Below are 18,330 nucleotides of genomic sequence, written 5' to 3'. Positions count from 1 at the left end.
TCTATATGATTTATTATACATGCATTACATTATCTTCCATATTACATAAATGTTTTAATGTTTCCTCAATGTTCATGCATCCTTACATACTTAGTACATTCAAAGTACTAACGCATATTCTTTTGCCTACATGATATCACCATGTAGGGACTAGTGCTCCTCCTCGTTCCCCTCCACGTGGCTAGTTGAGATTCCGTTGAAGACTACTTTTGGTAAGTTCTCATGTTTCGGGAACAATAATCCTTTATCTTTTTAGATTATGATATGTTGAGATATTTTACTATGGCATTTCTTCTATTATGATTAAGGGTGAGCTAGGGACTTGTCTTAGCCCCGTTAAATCTAAAAGTTAGAGGTATTGTTGGACATATGTAAGTTGAAGATTTTCTATTATGATTTCCGCTTGTTTATTTATCATCATTACCTATGAAAGCTAAAAGAATGCTAAGAGGCTTGTTTGAGATACTTTCGGGTTCCTCATTCACCATGTCACGTCTAGGCCCTAGGTTTGGGTCGTGAAAAACTTGGTATCAGAGCCCGAGGTTTTGAATGGTCCTTGGAGTCCAACATATCGCGTCGAATAGGGTCTTGTTCATGGTTGTGAAGTGCGCCACAATTATGAATAGGAGACTATGAGGCATTTAGAAAATTTTTTACTTCTTTCAAATTCATGTCGTGCCTTATAGTATCCTAAGCTTTCCTTTAACTAGTGACCTGTTTTGTATTCTCAAGATAATGAATCGTGGAAGAGCACCTCGAAGAGCAAGGGTTGACAATGAAGACCAAAATCCTCCGGTTCCCAATGCCTCACATCATGAGGACGGGGTAACCCATGCCAAGTTTCATAGTGTTATTACTTTGTTAGCTCAAGTTGTAGCCAACCAAGGGCATCTAGGTGTTCCTCCTCCCCAAATGGCAAATCCTGCCTCTAGGATTTGGGATTTCCAAAGGATGAATCCACCCGAGTTTGATGGTTATAAACTAGATGAGGACCCTATGGAGTTCATTAATGAGGTGTACCGGATTGTGTCTATCATGGGTGTGCCACTAAATAAGAAGGCCGAGCTAGTGGCCTATCAACTCAAAGGTGTGGCTCGAGTGTGGTACGAACAATGAGTTATTGAGAGGGATGAAGAAATAGGTCTGATAGGATGGGAAGAGTTCAAAGGTGCCTTCCTAGACCGCTTCTTCCCATTAGGGCTTAGAGAGGCCAAAATTCAAGAGTTCATCAACCTCCATCAAGGGAGTATGAGTGTGAGGGAGTATGCTCTCAAATTCACTATGTTGTCAAAGTATGCTCCCTTTATGGTCTCCTACCCAAGAGCTAGGATGAGCAAGTTTATTTTCGGTGTCTCAAGCTTAGTGTCCAAGGAGTGCAAAACGGCCATGTTGGTCAAGGAGATGGACATCTCTCGATTAATGACTTACGTAGAACAAATTGAAAAAGAGAAGCTTAGATAGAGATCAAGAGGGTTCAAAAAGGCTAGAGTGGATGGTGGAGGGTTTAACCCTCAAAGGTCCGATTATGGTAACAATGGCAAAGGCCAAGGTGGGCAACGATTTGTAGGACAAGGTTCCACCAATAATCCTCGTCCAAGGTTCAACAAGGACAAGAGTGGTAAACCAATGGTTCCAAGAGAGAATGTTGCTACTCAAACTTTCCCCGCTTGCAAGAAGTATGGAAGGACTCACAAAGGGGAATGCTCAGCCGGCTCCAATGCATACTTTAAGTGTGGCAAGCTGGGCCACCATGCTAAGGATTGTAGAGATGGTGGTGGTAGGCCTCAATTCCAAATTGCTCATGGTCAACAAGTCTAAGGAGGTGTCCAACGCACCAATCATTTTTGCGCCTTACATGGGAGACGAGAGGTTGAGGATGCACCCAATGTCATTACCAGTATGTTAAAGATCTTTTCTTTTGATGTGTATGCACTATTAGATCCGGGAGAAAATTTATCTTTTGTTACTTCATTCCTTGCTAATAGATTTGATGTTTTACCTGAAATGTTATTAGAGACCTATTTCGTGTCTACCTCCATTGGTGAGTTGATTATTGCTAGAAAGGTCTATAGGGGTTGCCTTGTGTCCATCTTGCATAAAGTTATTCCTTGTGATCTCATTAAGCTTGAAATGATATATTTCGATGTCATTCTTCGGATGGATTGGTTACATGCATCTTATGCTTCCATAGATTGTAGGACTTGTCGAGTCAAGTTCCAATTTCTAAATGAGCCTGTTTTTCTTCCATCTCATCTCCTATGACAAAATTGACCCAAAAAAAAGCCAAATTCATACGTACGGATGAGTGTGAAAAAAGTTTCCAGACCTTGAAAGATCGACTTACCTCCGCTCCTATTTTGACTCTTCCAGAAGGATTAGAAGGATTTGTAGTTTATTGTGATGCTTCAAAGCTTGGTTTAGGTTGTGTCTTAATGCAAAACGGTAAGGTCATAGCCTATGCTTCTAGGCAATTAAAGGTGCATGAACGTAACTACCCTACCCATGACCTTGAATTGGCGGCCGTTGTTTTTTGCTCTGAAGATTTGGAGGCATTACCTCAATGGGGTGCATGTAGATGTGTATACTGATCATAAAAGTCTTCAATATGTGTTCATCCAAAAGGACCTTAATCTAAGGCAAAGAAAGTGGTTAGAACTCCTTAAGGACTATGACATGAGTGTGCACTATCATCCGGGTAAAACCAATATGGTTGCTGATGCACTTAGTAGAGTGTCTATGGGGAGTGTGGCCCATGTGGATGAAAAGAAGAGGGAGTTGGTGAAAGATGTTCACCGGTTGGCTAGATTAGGGGTGAAGTTGTGTGGTACTAATGATAGTGTTATGGTTGTTCAAAATAGGTTCGAATCCTCTTTGGTGGTGGATGTTAAATCAAAGCAAGATCTTGACCTGAAGTTTATCGAGTTAAAGAAGTTGGTAAAGGAAAAGAAGATAGAGGTCTTTTCCCAAGGGGGAGATGAGGTTCTATACTACTAAGGTCGGATATGTGTTCCAGATGTTGATGGCCTATGGAGTTTGATCTTGATGGAGGCTCATAATTCTACATACTCCATTCATCCCGATTCAATAAAAATGTACCGAGCCTTAAAGGACTTGTATTGGTTGGGTAGCATGAAAAAGGACATAGCAAGGTTCGTGTCCGGATGTCCATATTGCTTACTGGTCAAGGACGAACATCAAAGGTCGGGTGGCCTAGCCCAAGACATTGAAATCCCTACTTGGAAGTGGAAAGATGTAAATATGAATTTTATAGTGGGTTTTCCTCATACCCGAAAATGTCATGATTCGATTTGGGTAATTGTTGATAGAATGACTAAGTCAGCTCACTTCCTACCAGTTAAGACTTCCTATAATGCAGAAGACTATGACAAGTTGTATATACAAGAGTTGGTGAGGTTGCATGGTGTGCCATTATCCATTATTTTGGATCGTGGTACCCAATTCACTTCTCACTTTTGGAGATCATTTTAAAAGGGTCTCGGTACTAAGGTAAAATTGAGCACCGCATTCCATCCTCAAATGGATGGGCAAGCCGAAAGGATGATTTAAACACTAGAGGATATGTTAAGGGATTGTGTGTTGGAGTTTAAAGGAAATTGGGATGATTACCTACCGCTCATCGAGTTTGCCTATAATAATAGTTACCACTCAAGTATTTAAATGGCGCCATTTGAGGCTTTATATGGGAGAAGATATAGATCACCAGTTAGTTGGTTTGAAGTAGGCGAGATGACCTTGTTGGGCCCCGATTTGGTAGTTGATGCTTTAGAGAAGGTGACGATCATTAGAGAAAGGTTGAAGATGGCTCAAAGTTGTCAAAAGTCCTATTCCGACACTAGAAGAAGGGATCTTGAGATTAATGTGGATGATTGGGTGTATCTAAAGGTTTCATCCATGAAGGGTATGGTTCGATTAGGTAATAAGGGGAAATTGATCCCTAGGTATGTAGGGCCATATAGAATCATGAGACATGTTGGCAAAGTTGCATATGAGTTGGAATTACTATTGGAAATGGCCATGGTTCATCCGGTGTTTCATGTGTCTATGTTGAAAAAAAGTGTGGGTGATCCTAGTTCCATTGTACCTATGGAAGTAGTGAATATTGAAGAAAACTTGACCTATGAAGAAGTTCCTGTCAAAATTTTGGACCGGCAAGTTAAGAGATTGAGGAACAAAGAAGTTGCATCTGTTAAATTCCTTTGGAGGAATCAACAAATAGAAAGTGCAACATGGGAAGCGGAAGCGGATATGATTAAGTGATACCCTTATCTTTTTCCCTCTACCCAAACCTAAGGTATTAAGTTGTCCTTGCTCAATTACTTGAAATCTTTGCATCTCAACTTTTCTTGTCATATGCTTGCAAAATTATGAAATATGTTTCAAACGATGTTTTAAATTACACTATTGCATTAATGATGGGTTGTTGGTTTACACTCTACTCTACTCAAGCTAAGTCTTTCCTCATTCGAGGACGAATGTTCCCAAGGGGAGATAATGAAACATACCCTAAAAACGTTGTATACGATGTTTCAATTCTCGCCAAAATAAAATAATGATACAGCCTCTGTATTTTGGGAATAACTTTTCATAGGATGGTCCAAATTAGGTGATTCAAATTTCTGAGTAACCATAATTTTATTACCTACAACTTTTGTGAAGATTATATTTTAAATTTCAGAGGTTAAGTAGTCCAAATAAATTAATTATTCTAAGAACGAATGTTGTGACGGAATGGAGTATTTATAGAAGAAAAATCATATCTTACTGTAGGATGCTCCGAATTGGTTTATTCTTGAACGACATGAAATTATACTTCCATATCTACAATTCTTACGAGCCACAAAATCCTAATAAGGAATTTATCTTGTTCAAATGCAGCTTTGAAAAAGAGTATTCTGTTAAAGAAAACTCATCTCACCTACCATAGAAAGATCTAGAACCCTTTGACATCATCCATGACATCAAAATCCTCAATTGAATTTTCAAGATCATCCTTTGTAATTATTTTTATTTATTGTTAGGTCCCTCTTCTATAACTATAAATACCCACCTTATTTCCTCATTTTATTCATCAAGCTTTCTCTAACAAGTCTTCTCTCTATACACTTCTTTACTCATTCTCAAATATAGTTTTAGTTCTTAGTAGTAAATAAATACTATTCCGGTGATTCATATACTCCATATAATACATAAAACGTTCCGGCGAGGAGAAAAACTAGGACTGAAGAGTGTTCATTAAGTCCTTCGGTTCCGACTAAAGCTTCGAATTCCAGGTATGTAAGACTTCAATGAGAGTATTCCTTCCACTCTCATGCCTAAAGTATTTTAATTATATGATAAATTATATTTATTTTCTTTAAACTTTACTCTAAATTATGTGGGTGTTTATCGATGGCTTCTTCCACCCATGTAGTCCAAAAACTCTTTCAATTAAGTCTCTTAATTTCGAGTAATATTTTCTTATGGTAATTTTTATTTTTACTTAATAGTATGAATCATGGTTAAACTAATGATTATTGGTCTATTTTGATGCAACATAATTTCATATGTATGAATTGATGGTTTGCAAGTAATTCCTCTATTTATCTATTTAAAGGTTCTTAAAATTCATGATGGATTGTTTAAAGCATGATTTTGAATTAATGGATTTTAAAGTATTTATGTATAATTATTTACATACATGTTTGCAAGTTGAAGTGATGTGAACCCACCTAGTTTTACTATGTTTTTAATAAAGTTTGACTTGAAAGCTTTGACTCCAAATGAATGTTTATGAAAACAATATCTATGATCAAAAGAGAGTTATAAAATAAAAGAATGATGAAATGAATATGAATGATGGATTCTTTATGCAATAAGGACAATTCTTGCATATTTGAATTACCAAATGTTTTAATGAGCTAATCTACTGAATATGATATTTTGAATTTTCAAGCTATATGCTATGACTATTTTGAAGTATTAAATTATTCTGTGGGATTGACTTAGCACCTAATCGATCATTGAGGTGGGATTAGGTAATGGAATCCTAGTAGCAACCCCTTGTCTCATTAACTATGTGCAAACATAGGAGCCCTTGTAGGCTTAGGTTAATGGATCCATGAAAGCCCTTAAAGTTAAAGTTAAAGAAATGAATGAAGTTGACGAAGTTCTACCCGGAAAGTAGTCTCTCTGGCCAACGTAGGGGGTCATGTTGGATTTCATGTAATAGCTCGCATGGTTTTAAATGTCGGTTATGGTCATTTTTCCCACAAAATAAATATTTTAAATGATATCTATATGATTTATTCTGCATGCATTACATTATCTTCCATATTACATAACTGCTTTAATATTTCTTCAATGTTCATGAATCCTTACATACTTAGTACATTCAAAGTACTAACGCATGTTCTTTTGCCTACATGATACCACCATATAGGGACTAGTGCTCCTCCTCGTTCCCCTCCATGTGTCTAGTTGAGATTCCGTTGAAGACTAATTTTGGTGAGTTCCCATGTTCTGGGAACAATACTCCTTTATCTTTCTAGCTTATGATATGTTGAGATATTTTACTATGGCATTTCTTCTATTATGATTGAGGGTGAGCTAGAGAATTGTCTTAGCCCCATTAAATCTAAAAGTTAGAGGTATTGTTGGACATATGTAAGTTGAAAATTTACTATTATGATTTCCGCTTGTTTATTTATCATCATTACCTATGAAAGCTAAAAGAATGCTAAGAGGCTTGTTTGAGGTACTTTCGGGTTCCTCATTCCCCATGTCACGTCTAGGCCCTAGGCTTGGATCGTAATAGCTTTTATTGAAGATTTTGGATTCTCAAAGTTACTTTGTAAGTTCATGATTGCTTTAACATAAATATTATTAATTGTGATCACGTATTTATGAGTAGTTGATTCCACAACTAGGGTTGTGGGAACCATGAGAAATTAACGACGTAGAACTTAATAAAAAGTAATTTTTTAATAGTGTGCATACATGTATTATTTTTCCCTTAGTTTTGATTGCTTTTTAACGGTGGCCAACGTTAGAACTTGCCTTATCCTTACTTGCCGGATCAAGGAGGTAACAGATGAAAAAAGGGATTAAACAACGAGATTTGGGGCTAATCATCCTCATCTAATTAGCTTGAACAGATCAAGGGATAGCTAAATCTGGGATCATTGGTATGGATTAGTAAAGCATACACTCGTAGACGAATCAAGTTGTGTAGCGAAATTCACTTATTTTCCTGATCAAGGTTTTTGGTGAAATTAACTTACCGATTCTACATGTAACACAGTAGGAAAGGATTACTAATAAAACAGGTCTACTTAGTTAAGGATTCATGGGGAACACATAAAACCCTAGTTTCACTTCATCTTGATTTAAACCACATTAAACCGAACTTTTGTTCGTTGATGCTTGTTATTTGATTTATTTATTAATTTATAGAAATCTCCCCCTTTCTTTACGGAAATATATTGATTACTAAAATAGATAATAAACAATTGATCTAAAGTATAAACCATATTCCTCGTTGGATCGACCCTAACCTTCGTTAGGTTCTATATTTGATCAACGATCGCTTTATACTTTTTTAGGGAGGTGTAATTTGAGCGTATCACCTCCCTAAATAATTCCTTTATATACCTTTTCGGCCAAACTAATTACCCCTATACCCCCTTTAATTATTTTTAAATTTGCGTGCCGCGTCCACCCTACATGATACCGATAGGGTATCATATATCTATGGAGTATCACAAAGGATTAAGTTCAGTTCTATATGATACCGATATGGTATCAACATACTGACGGAGTACCACAAAGAATATATTTACTAATTAGTTTAATAAATAAGATTCTAATTTTAATAATTTTTTCTTAATTGTTTTATTTTTATTTCTTAAAAAAGAGCTCAATCATATATTATACCGATAAGATATCAATATATTGTTATGGTATTATTGAGGATTTTAAAAGTGTCTTATTAAAGATTTTTAATATCATTATAATATACGAATATACTGTGATAGTATCATTCAGGTAATATCGAATAACTTAGGAAAACCTTTATGATATCATCACAGCATATTTATACTATGATGGTATCATTCAACATTTATATGAAACGATATTTAATGATTATATGAAATGATCCTTAATGATACCATGCTAGTATATGATGATTTTCATGGAGATGTAGTTGAAGGATTGAAGTAGACATCAATAATATCATGACATTATATAAATATACTATGGTGATATCATTAAGGACTGGAGCAGCCTCAATGATACCATGTCAGTATATTGATACTGTGATGGTATCTTGCTCGCGAATCTTATGCCTTGGGGGTATGAATTGTAAAGGGATATTTGTTTGTAATTATCCTGCTTTTATGGGGCATGAGCTTAGTTTTTCCTTAATTATTTAAGTCAATAAATATGGATTTAATTGAAAATCCATTTATTTGTGCTACAATAGATGAGCCCATGTTGCTAAGCCCAATAACATCCTCATCCTAGAGGCCAATTTTGATGTCACATGTCAAGTGACGTGTCATGTCAAGTCAAACAAAAAAGTCAATAGGATCATGCCACTTAAATCTGATTGGTCGAAGCAACCATGTTCTTATCACTACTCCTCTGTCAAGTCACTTAAATCTGATTGGCCAAAAGGAAGCATGTTCTCATCATAACTCCTCCATTCTACAACTATAAATAGGGGTCCTCATAATTCAGAAATCATACTAGAATTCTAACAAGAAGCCAGAGAGAGCTTGTGGATTTAACGCCGCAGATTTTTGTACAAGCTACAAGTTCAAGAACTCAAGCATTCAAGTTCAAGAACAACTAAAGATCTAGACTAACAGATTCAAGAACAAGCTCAGAAGTCTTTGAATTCAAATACAAACCAAGATCAAGTTCAAGAACAAATCAAGATCAAGACAACAAGATTCTAGAAAAGCTCAAAAACCCTTAAATTCAAGTACAAGTCAAGATCAAATCCATCAAGTTCCACAAGATTCAAGATTAGGCTTACAAGCCCTTGAATTTGAATATGAAAAGAGGAATCAGAGGATCTATAGAGATTGTAACACTCATATTTTGAAATCAAATACTACGATGGTTGCGATATTTTTCGTTCCTAATTATTATTTTCTCGACGTGAATTTATTGTCTACACATAGATAGGAGGGTGTAAAAGTCTTGGATTAAGTTAGAATTAGATTAGTATGTAGTGGAGTGTTATCTTGGTTTTGATTTTTATCCTCATCTGTTGTTGGTGTTTCAATTAGTGCACTATTTGGTTGTTGTTATTATTTTTCTATTAGTTGCTATGTTTTCTTCACTATTATTTTCCCATTTCATACCTACTTTGATTTATTGTACTCGTATAGAAGGTCCTGCAGAAATAATATCTCTGCCTTCACGAGGTAGGAGTTACGTACGTTCTACCCTCTCCAAACCCCATTTAATATTTCATTGAGTATGTTACTGTAGACTGGGTGTACCATCTTTTCGAATCCTCAATTTAATACTTTTAATTCAAATTATGTATAGATTAGTTAAAAATTATTTCCACAAAATGCTATCAACATTTTCGTTGTTGTCCGATTTAAATAGACTTCATAATTTCATTATTCGCCTTGCCAAAACAAAGTTTCATAGTATCATTATTACCTTGTAAAAGTGGTCACACAATTAAGAGGGAAAGTTTAGTTGAATAAATGAAATTTCAAAAAAGAAAAAACTTTGCTAATACTTACTCGAAATCAACACTCAAAAATCCTGCAAATTTAATTTTTTAAAAACTTACGTCAAAACTTAACATAAGAACATTAAAAGTTGCTATAAAATTTATCACGTACTTGTGAGCAAATTTCGAGCATAGTAATTTTAACGACGAGTTATTAATTTTTAGAGACTTGGTTTAGAACTATTTGCTATGTATTAAATGTTAGACCAGTTGACCATTTTATAATTTTTTTATTCTTATCAATTAAGATTATTAAGTAATTGATAACATTATTTGATTACGTTTTTTAAATTAACTTTATTATTACATTTATGTATCATTAAATTTTTTGGTGTAATTTAAAGATTACATGAAATTACCATCTTCATTAAGAAGATAGGATGGATGAACAATATTTCAAGAAAATAAATTTAAATAGTTGCGTTCGTGTGTTGCTATAATCTCAATTGTTATATTCGAGTTTTAATTAAACAAAATATGTCATGTCATAAATTTAAAGGAAAAAAAAAGAGTACGACAACAATGAATAGGTTAGGCGAAGAACTTTTTGAGAATTTAAATAGAGAAAAAAAAGAAAAATCAATTTACTGAAATAAATATGAAACAAATATTAAACGTGTACAAATTCTTGTGAGACCCCATATTTTTTTCTCTCTACCCTTACCTAATATATATAGCGTGGTGTGGTTATATAAGGTGTAAATGATTTGGTATAGCACACCGTGAGAATAAGACTGTAAATGGGTGGTAATATCAAGGAACTAAACTAAAGTTTTAGGTCAAAGGAATCCCTTAAAAAAAGGTTTAGGGTTAAAGAAATGGCTCGTGTAGCATCCCACCCGCTCGAAAGGTTTAAATTAACCCATAATTTTGGGATAAGACTAAAAGTGTCTATTATGCAAACAATAATGTCTGATGAGGTATTATAAGATCACAACATTCATATGTTAAGTTTTGAAGTCAAGCAAGTTGCGAAATAAAGGTCGTCAAAAATTGTCGTAAGTTTCTCTAATAAATTTTTCTGAACTTCGGGTCAAATGTCTTAGATTGTTTATCCAAATATATAACAAGTTATAGGGGCCACGACCTACTAGATCGAAGGTCTACGAGTGTAGTTTACAACCAAAAAAACCTCACATCAAACCGACATCGAAGTAAGGAGTTATGCCTGTTTTACCGCGGACTGTTTGGGCTGAAACCGGGCCGCGAACCGGGTTGGGTCAGGTAAAAAGATGGTATAAGTCACCAATTCAATGTTTTAAGTCACAATTATTTCAGTTCCTAAACAGAAAAGACGCTTAAGAGAGGGTTCCAATGGATTCTTGAGTGATTAAGGTGCATTTTTAGTGATTTCTATCATTAAAGTTCGCCCTCGTGCCTAGAATGCGATCTCTATGCTTGGCAATCGTTTTTCTCTTCTACTAGCTGCGTTTGGAACTAGTTTTAGAAGATAGAACTTTGTTGTTCTTCCTAGTTCTTCAAGATTTACACTTGGTTTACCAAGGTAATCACCTCATGACTCTTTTATGATCATTTATTTGAAGTTCTTCGGACATTTCATCAAGTTAGGATCATATGGAAAATCTGTCAATTTAAGCTCAATTATAAATTGTTTATAGATGACTATAAGTTGCGTATATATAGTGTTTGTGAAGCTTAGAATGTAGGGAGCAACTTTCTTGAAGGAACTACGGGCATCGGACATTTGTTGGAGAGGTATGTTAAGACTAAGCTCTGTCCTTCCTTTTTGCACGAATCCTGAGAAATTCCTAAAACATCAAATGCAATATTTTAATATTCTATTGCTAGAAAGGCCTTTTTTAAAGGCATTGGGATCACAGCTGAAATATTTTAATGATGACATTATGTTGATATTCCACTCGTTTGGTTAAATAGAGTATTCTACATCTATATGTCATTTTGTCGGCTTCCTTAACTATATGTGCATATGTACTGTAACTCCCCATAAGTTTGTAACATTTGAAATACCAAGCTTATTTTTGACAAGCCAAATTTTCGTAATTTGTGTCAACCGTCATTGAGATGTTTGGAGAATAATGAAAATTTGACGGTTATACGAAGTAATAACTTTATAATGTCAATTGAAATTCTTTGATGGAAGTTAGAGGCCAAGGGGTGCCTTGAAACAAAAATCTTAAGTGACTATTGAAAGAAAGTTTTTATATGATGTTATTTATGTGGTGAGTTGGGAGGAGCATATCTACCAATATATATAAATTGAGTTAGGGGGACCTTTACATATCAAATTGAAGGCCTACAAGTCTAGTTTTCTATTCACAAAATAGCTCATCAATTCCACATTGGAGTAAAAAGTTATGACCATTTTACTGCAGCCTGTCCGGGCAAACTGGGTAACGGATCAGGGTCTGGTTTGGACAATTTTAAAAGGTGTTTTTTGACTTCAAAAGGGGTCATTTTTACATTTTCTCAAAGTGAAAACGTCAATTAGCCATTGAAGTGTTCTACAAGACCTTTGAGGTAAGAAAACACCATGTTTTAGCTTGATTCTTCTTGGCTCAAGTTCAGAGAAATGTTCTCCTCGTCACAAGCTTCATTTTGTGCTATTTCTTATATTTTTTCATTGTGGTTGAAGTAATTTCGTGTGTAAGCTGGTTGTTAAGTTATGGTTGAGCTACTTTGAGGTAAGGTTCTACACCTACTTTGCTTAGAATCTCATGGCTTAAAGTTGGAAATCGATTCCTACGACCTAGGCTTATTTTGGTGTATTTTTTTAAAGTTGCAGAGTTGGGATGGTGTTGGACCCTTGAGGCAGATTTTCTTGCTTGAAAAATAGAATATTTTTTGTTAAGGTAAGTTTCCTTCAATCACCTCCCTCTTTTTTTTTACATTTTTGATCGTTTTGTCAATTTTTAAGCCACGAAACGACGGTTGAGTGTCATGGCTCAGGGAAGCCTAGTTTTTGTGTTGTTGTGATCTATTTTGATATGTGTATTGATGGTAATAAAGTTAAGGAGGTATGGGGGATCGATGCCACACTTTTTGGTGTTGCGTATGGAGGTTATCAATGGAATGGCGTAAAGTGCATCTTGTTATATATCCTCGGGAGCTTATCGCTCTTGTAAGAAGTTGATAGACTCGGGTTGTTGTTATTAGTTGTTGGTTATTTTGAGATTGTGATTTAGTTTGCTGAGTTAAAAGTTGGTTGTTCATGATGACAACCTTAAAGCCTTATCGATTGGTTATGGCTCATTTTTGCAGCATGGTTAATTCTCGCATTATTGCATTACTTTTGGTTTGCCAAGTTTCCTAGAGGCACCTTTGGGGATTCAATGGAAAGGTATGTTAAGGCTATTATTTTTATTCCGGCATGATCCTAAAGGCCTAAGCTTGTTATGATCGGTATATTGTCATTATTTGACATGCAGCCTTGTCCTATTGAGTTGGCTACCACTACATGATATAATGTCTATCATTAACACTCTACCCTTGCCTAGTGGCCTAGAAAAGCAGATTATGATTTTGTTTTGATCAATTATGATTACTTGTTATTGTTGCGATGTTTTATCGTTTAGATGTCGCCTATGAACTTGTTTTGGCCTTAATAGACACAGGCAATGCAGGGTTCTTGATCATACAGATTGATTATTTTATCGAGCCTACGAGTTGGGTAGACAGAGCCTACAGGCCATGTAGACCAAGCCTATGTGCCCGATAAATCGAGCATGCGGGCCGAAGAGACCGAGCCTACAGGCCGAGTAGATTGAGCCTATGGGTCGAGTAAACCGTACCTACAAGATGGGTAGACTGTACTTACGGATCAACATATTTGTATTTCACCACGGAGCTTCAAATTTATAGTGATACATAACACATTTACATTCAGACAGTTCAGATCATATTAGCATTGTGATACAAGTAAGGGGGAAAATATGGGTATTTAGCAATTGTTTGCGCTCGTTAGTACTTATACAAATTGTGTGTTGTTTATAGCTGTCGGACTTATGGGGACTAGGTCAAGTTATTGCTTTTTATGTGTTTATATTGCCTTGTTACTTTGGAGATAAGGTATTGTACTTGTGTTTCACCCCTGCCCTTTTCTTTTAGTACCTATACTTCAGTTTCATCTTTCAGTTGCCTTACATACTCAGTACATTACCTCGTACTGATGCCCTATTTCCTTGGGGTACTACATTCATGCCTACAGGTCCTGAGCGACGATCAGATAGACCTGTCGAGAAGCATAGTCAAGCATCAGAAGGTTAGTTGACCTGTTTTATTTTAGGGGTTGCTGGAGCCTCAGAGGTTTGCTTTTTTCTATTTATAGTTTTTGGGTAGGTTGGGGCCCTGTCCCACCAAGTATTGTATTTTCATAAAGGCTTGTAGACTAGTCAGCTGGGTTGCATCTCTATGATGGTGGCCATTTTGGCCTTGTGTGTTTGGTAGTTATAGCTTGTTAGCCAATTGGGCTTTTTGTTGTTTTATTGGCAGTTTAGCGGCTAACTAGCCTAGTTTAAATTATATATACATCTTTTCAATTTCTGTATAGAGATCATGGTGGTCTCGATGGCCCGCATAACTTTTATGCTTTCCTAGATATTATGTCGGCCTTGACAGCCGAACATGATTACGTGCTACCTGCTTATTGCATTATATGAACTTTTGGGTGTAGCTGGTCTCTTTCTAGTGCTCCCCACAGGGGCCTTGCTGTTCGAGGGCTGATTTTTAAGCTGGGATATACTTGTTTGTTTTCTTGATTGTGTGTGGCTGTTATGCACCGCTGGTAAATAGTTAGCTGGGTCGGCTTTGTCATAAGTTTTGACATTAGGTGCTAGTTGCGCCCCTTGAGTTTGGGGTGTGACATGTACGAATTTCTATTCTTCTTTGAGTGGTGTAACTTAAAAAGATTATAAAAAATATTTAGTATTTACAATCAGTCCCCCCTTTCTCTCCAAAATGTATTTTGAAAAATTTTAAAGTGACACATCGATTTCCAAGATTCTCAAATGTAATTTGTATGTTTAAACTACTAAAACACTTGGTTTTTGAAATGCTTTCTTTTACAAATTATCAAGGAATCAGGTATAGGAACTAAGTGAAGCACCTTAAACTTTTTATGAACATATTCAGGGTTAAGTTATCTTTCTAAAAGTTGAGTTAAGTTTTCGAGCTTATTCAAAAAACATATGAGGTTACACGAGGCATTTGCATGTTATACGGAGGTGATTATGAGATTATGAGAATAGGAGTACCAATAAGTCAAGATTGGCTAAGTTCTTGTTATTTCCTACTAAGTGCATTCAAAATTCATATCATACATGGCATGTTAAGCATGAAATCCAAGCTATAATCAGAGGGAGGAGGGCCTATTTTCATAGAAGACTATATATATTGTACAGATGGCCACATGTTGGCAAATATGATGTTGGTTAGCTACCGGAAGAGACCATCATTGCTAGCATTTGATTGGGTACGTTAGGTATTTGCATCTATATATATGTGTATTCATGACATACAATTACACGAGTATACCATACATATTTGATTACTAGGATGTCAGATGTCATCCAGGGATGTTATTTTAGTTTCAGTTTCTGGTGGTATCTCTATTAACCCTTTTACAGTAGATATTTATGATTTTAGTTTCTGCTTTACATACTAATGCATTTTTATTTGTACTGACGTTTTGTTGCTTGGAGATGCTGCTTTTCTTTATTTCGTGTGAGAAGGTCTAGGCATGGGTTCTGATCGACCCCTCCAGTAGGATTTGGGGGTTCAGTTGTGAGTTGGTAAGCTCTATCTTTCCTAGGGCTATCAGAGGATGTTTATTTTTGTTGTACAGTTTGAGGTATTCCCCAACAGTGCTTATGACACTTTTAGAGGCAATTATAGACATAGTATTCTGGTTTTCTTTCTTCAGCTTTCAATCTTCAGCCCATAGGCTTGGCATGTATATATATGTGTGTATGTACGTATGTCTTCAGTTGTGGCCTCGTCGGCTAGCTAGTAGTTTATTATTTTGATTTGTCTACCTTTGTTTCTATGACTAATTGTTATTCAGGTCATGACCTTAACGGTCCAGGCTTAGTATTTCAAATGTTGTGCTGATCGATCTTTAGGGCCCCCTAGTTTAGTTAGCTACTATATTTTAGTGGATAACTTGATTGAATATGGTATCGAGTGCCAGTCGTGGCTCCCCTAGTTTAGGGCATGACAAACTTGGTATTAGAGCAAGTCGTATCCTAGAGAGTCTACAAGTCGTGTCTAATAAAGTGTTTCTTATGGGTGTGTTGTGCTCCATACTTATAATCAAGAGGCTACAGGGCATTTAGTAATGCTTAGGTTTCTTTCGATCGATAGATCGTACTATAAGAGCGAAACTATAAGAACCTATGAAATCTAAATCGTGCTTTGTATTTCTTATCTAACAGGCTATCTACACCTAAGATATGATACAACGAGAGATAGGTATGGATCCAGGGGAAGGTACCATTAGTTCCCCACCCGGTAAGAGGGATAGATTTCCCTTGTAGGCAGATAATGAGTCTCCAGTACCCCTAATACCAGCTTCCCCTGCACATGTTGAAGCCCGAGGAGATGCAGTACCCCCAGCCTCACCAATTCTATTAGTACCTACGGCAGCTAAGGACACAAAACCTCCAAAACCTGTTGTTCCCCCACTAGAGACTGGTAGCAAGGGATGAGGGAGGCAGTTCAATTGCTGATTAGGATGGTTTCTATTCATGAGCGACAACTAGAGTCGGGAGCAGACGTTAAATGAGTTCGGGCAAAAAGCTTGAAAGTACAAGAGTTTCTTTACCTAGCCACTCTTTTATTTATGGGATCCAGTTCCACTGAGAATCCCCAAGAATTTATAGACCATATATATAGAGTAATGAGGGTGATGCATGCCTCTGTCACCGAGATTGTGGAGTTGGCTTCTTTTTGGCTACGTGATGTAGTCTTCCTCTTGTATAAGGCATGGGAGAGATCTAGTGTAAGACCCCAAAAGTTGGAAAGTTAAAACAAGGAGGAAAGTTTCAAAAAACAAGACAGGTTGTAACATCCCCTAAAAACGTTGTATACGATGTTTCAATTCTCGCCTAAAAATGATACAGCCTATGTATTTTGGGCATAACCTTTTATAGGATTGTCCAAATTGGGTGATTCAAATTTCTAAATAACCACAAGATCATTACCTACAACTTTAGTGAAGACCATAGTTTACGTTTCAAAAGTTAAGTAGGTCAAATAAATTAATTATTGTAAGATAATGTGATGTGACGAAATGGAGTGTTTGTAGACGAAAATTCATATCTGCCTGTAGGATGCTCCAAATTGGTTGATTCTTGAACGACATAAAACTAGACTTCTATATCTACAATTCTTATGAAGATACTAAATCCTAATAAGGAATTTATGTTGTTCAAAAGCAGCTCCGAAAAGATGTATTCTGTCAAAGATAACTCATTTCACCTACCATGGAAAGATCTAGATACATTTGACATCACTCATGACATAAATTGCCCTCCAATTAACATCATCCATGACATCATAATTTTCCATTAAATCTTCATATTTTTCTTTATAATTATTTTATTTATTGTTAGGTCCCTCTTTCCCATCTATAAATACCCACCTTATTTTCTCATTTTATTCATCAAGCTTTTTCAAGCAAGTCTTCTCTCTATACACTTCTTTACCCATTCTCAAATATAGTTTTAGTTCTTAGTAGTGAAGAAATACTATTCCGTTGATTCATATACTTCGGGAAGTACACAAAACGTTCCGGTGAGGAGAAAAGCTAGGACTCAAGAGTGTTCATTAAGTCTTTCGGTTCCGACTAAAGCTTCAGATTCCAGGTATGTAATGCTTCAATGAGAGTATTTCTTACACTCTCATGTCTAAATTATTTTGATTATATGATAAATTATATTTATTTTCTTTAAGCTCTACTCTAAGTTATGTGGGTGTTTATCCATTGGTTCTTCCACCCATGTAGTCCAAAAACTCTTTCAATTAAGTCTCTTGATTTCAAGCAATATTTTCTTATGGTAATTCTTATTTTTACTTAATAGTATGAATCATGATTAAACTAATGATTATTGGTCTATTTTGATTCAACATAATTTCATATGTATGAATTGATGGTTTGCTCTATTTATCTATTTAAAGGTTCTTGAAATTCATGGTGGGTGTTTAAAGCATGATTTTTAATTAATGGATTTCAAAGTATTTATGTATAATTATTTACATACATATTTGCAAGTTGAAGTGATTTGAACCTACCTAGTTTTACTATGTTTTCAATAAAGTTTGACTTGAAAGCTTTGACTCCAAATGAATGTTTATGAAAGCAATATTTATGATCAAAAAGGGAGTCTTATGAAATGAAAAAAATGATGAAATGATATGAATGATGGATTCTTTATGCAATAAGGACAATTCTTACATATTTGAATTACCAAATGTTTTAATGAGCTATTCTACCGAATATGATGTTTGAATTCTCAAGCTATATGTTATTTTGAAGTATTAAATTATTCCGTGGGATTGACTTAGCACCGAATCGATCATTGAGGTGGGATTAGGTA

The sequence above is a fragment of the Solanum dulcamara genome, chromosome 6 (genome assembly GCF_947179165.1).
Source record: "Solanum dulcamara chromosome 6, daSolDulc1.2, whole genome shotgun sequence".
NCBI lineage: Eukaryota > Viridiplantae > Streptophyta > Magnoliopsida > Solanales > Solanaceae > Solanum > Solanum dulcamara.
The sequence above is the reverse complement of the archived record's forward strand: the minus strand, read 5'-3'. Positions refer to the sequence as shown.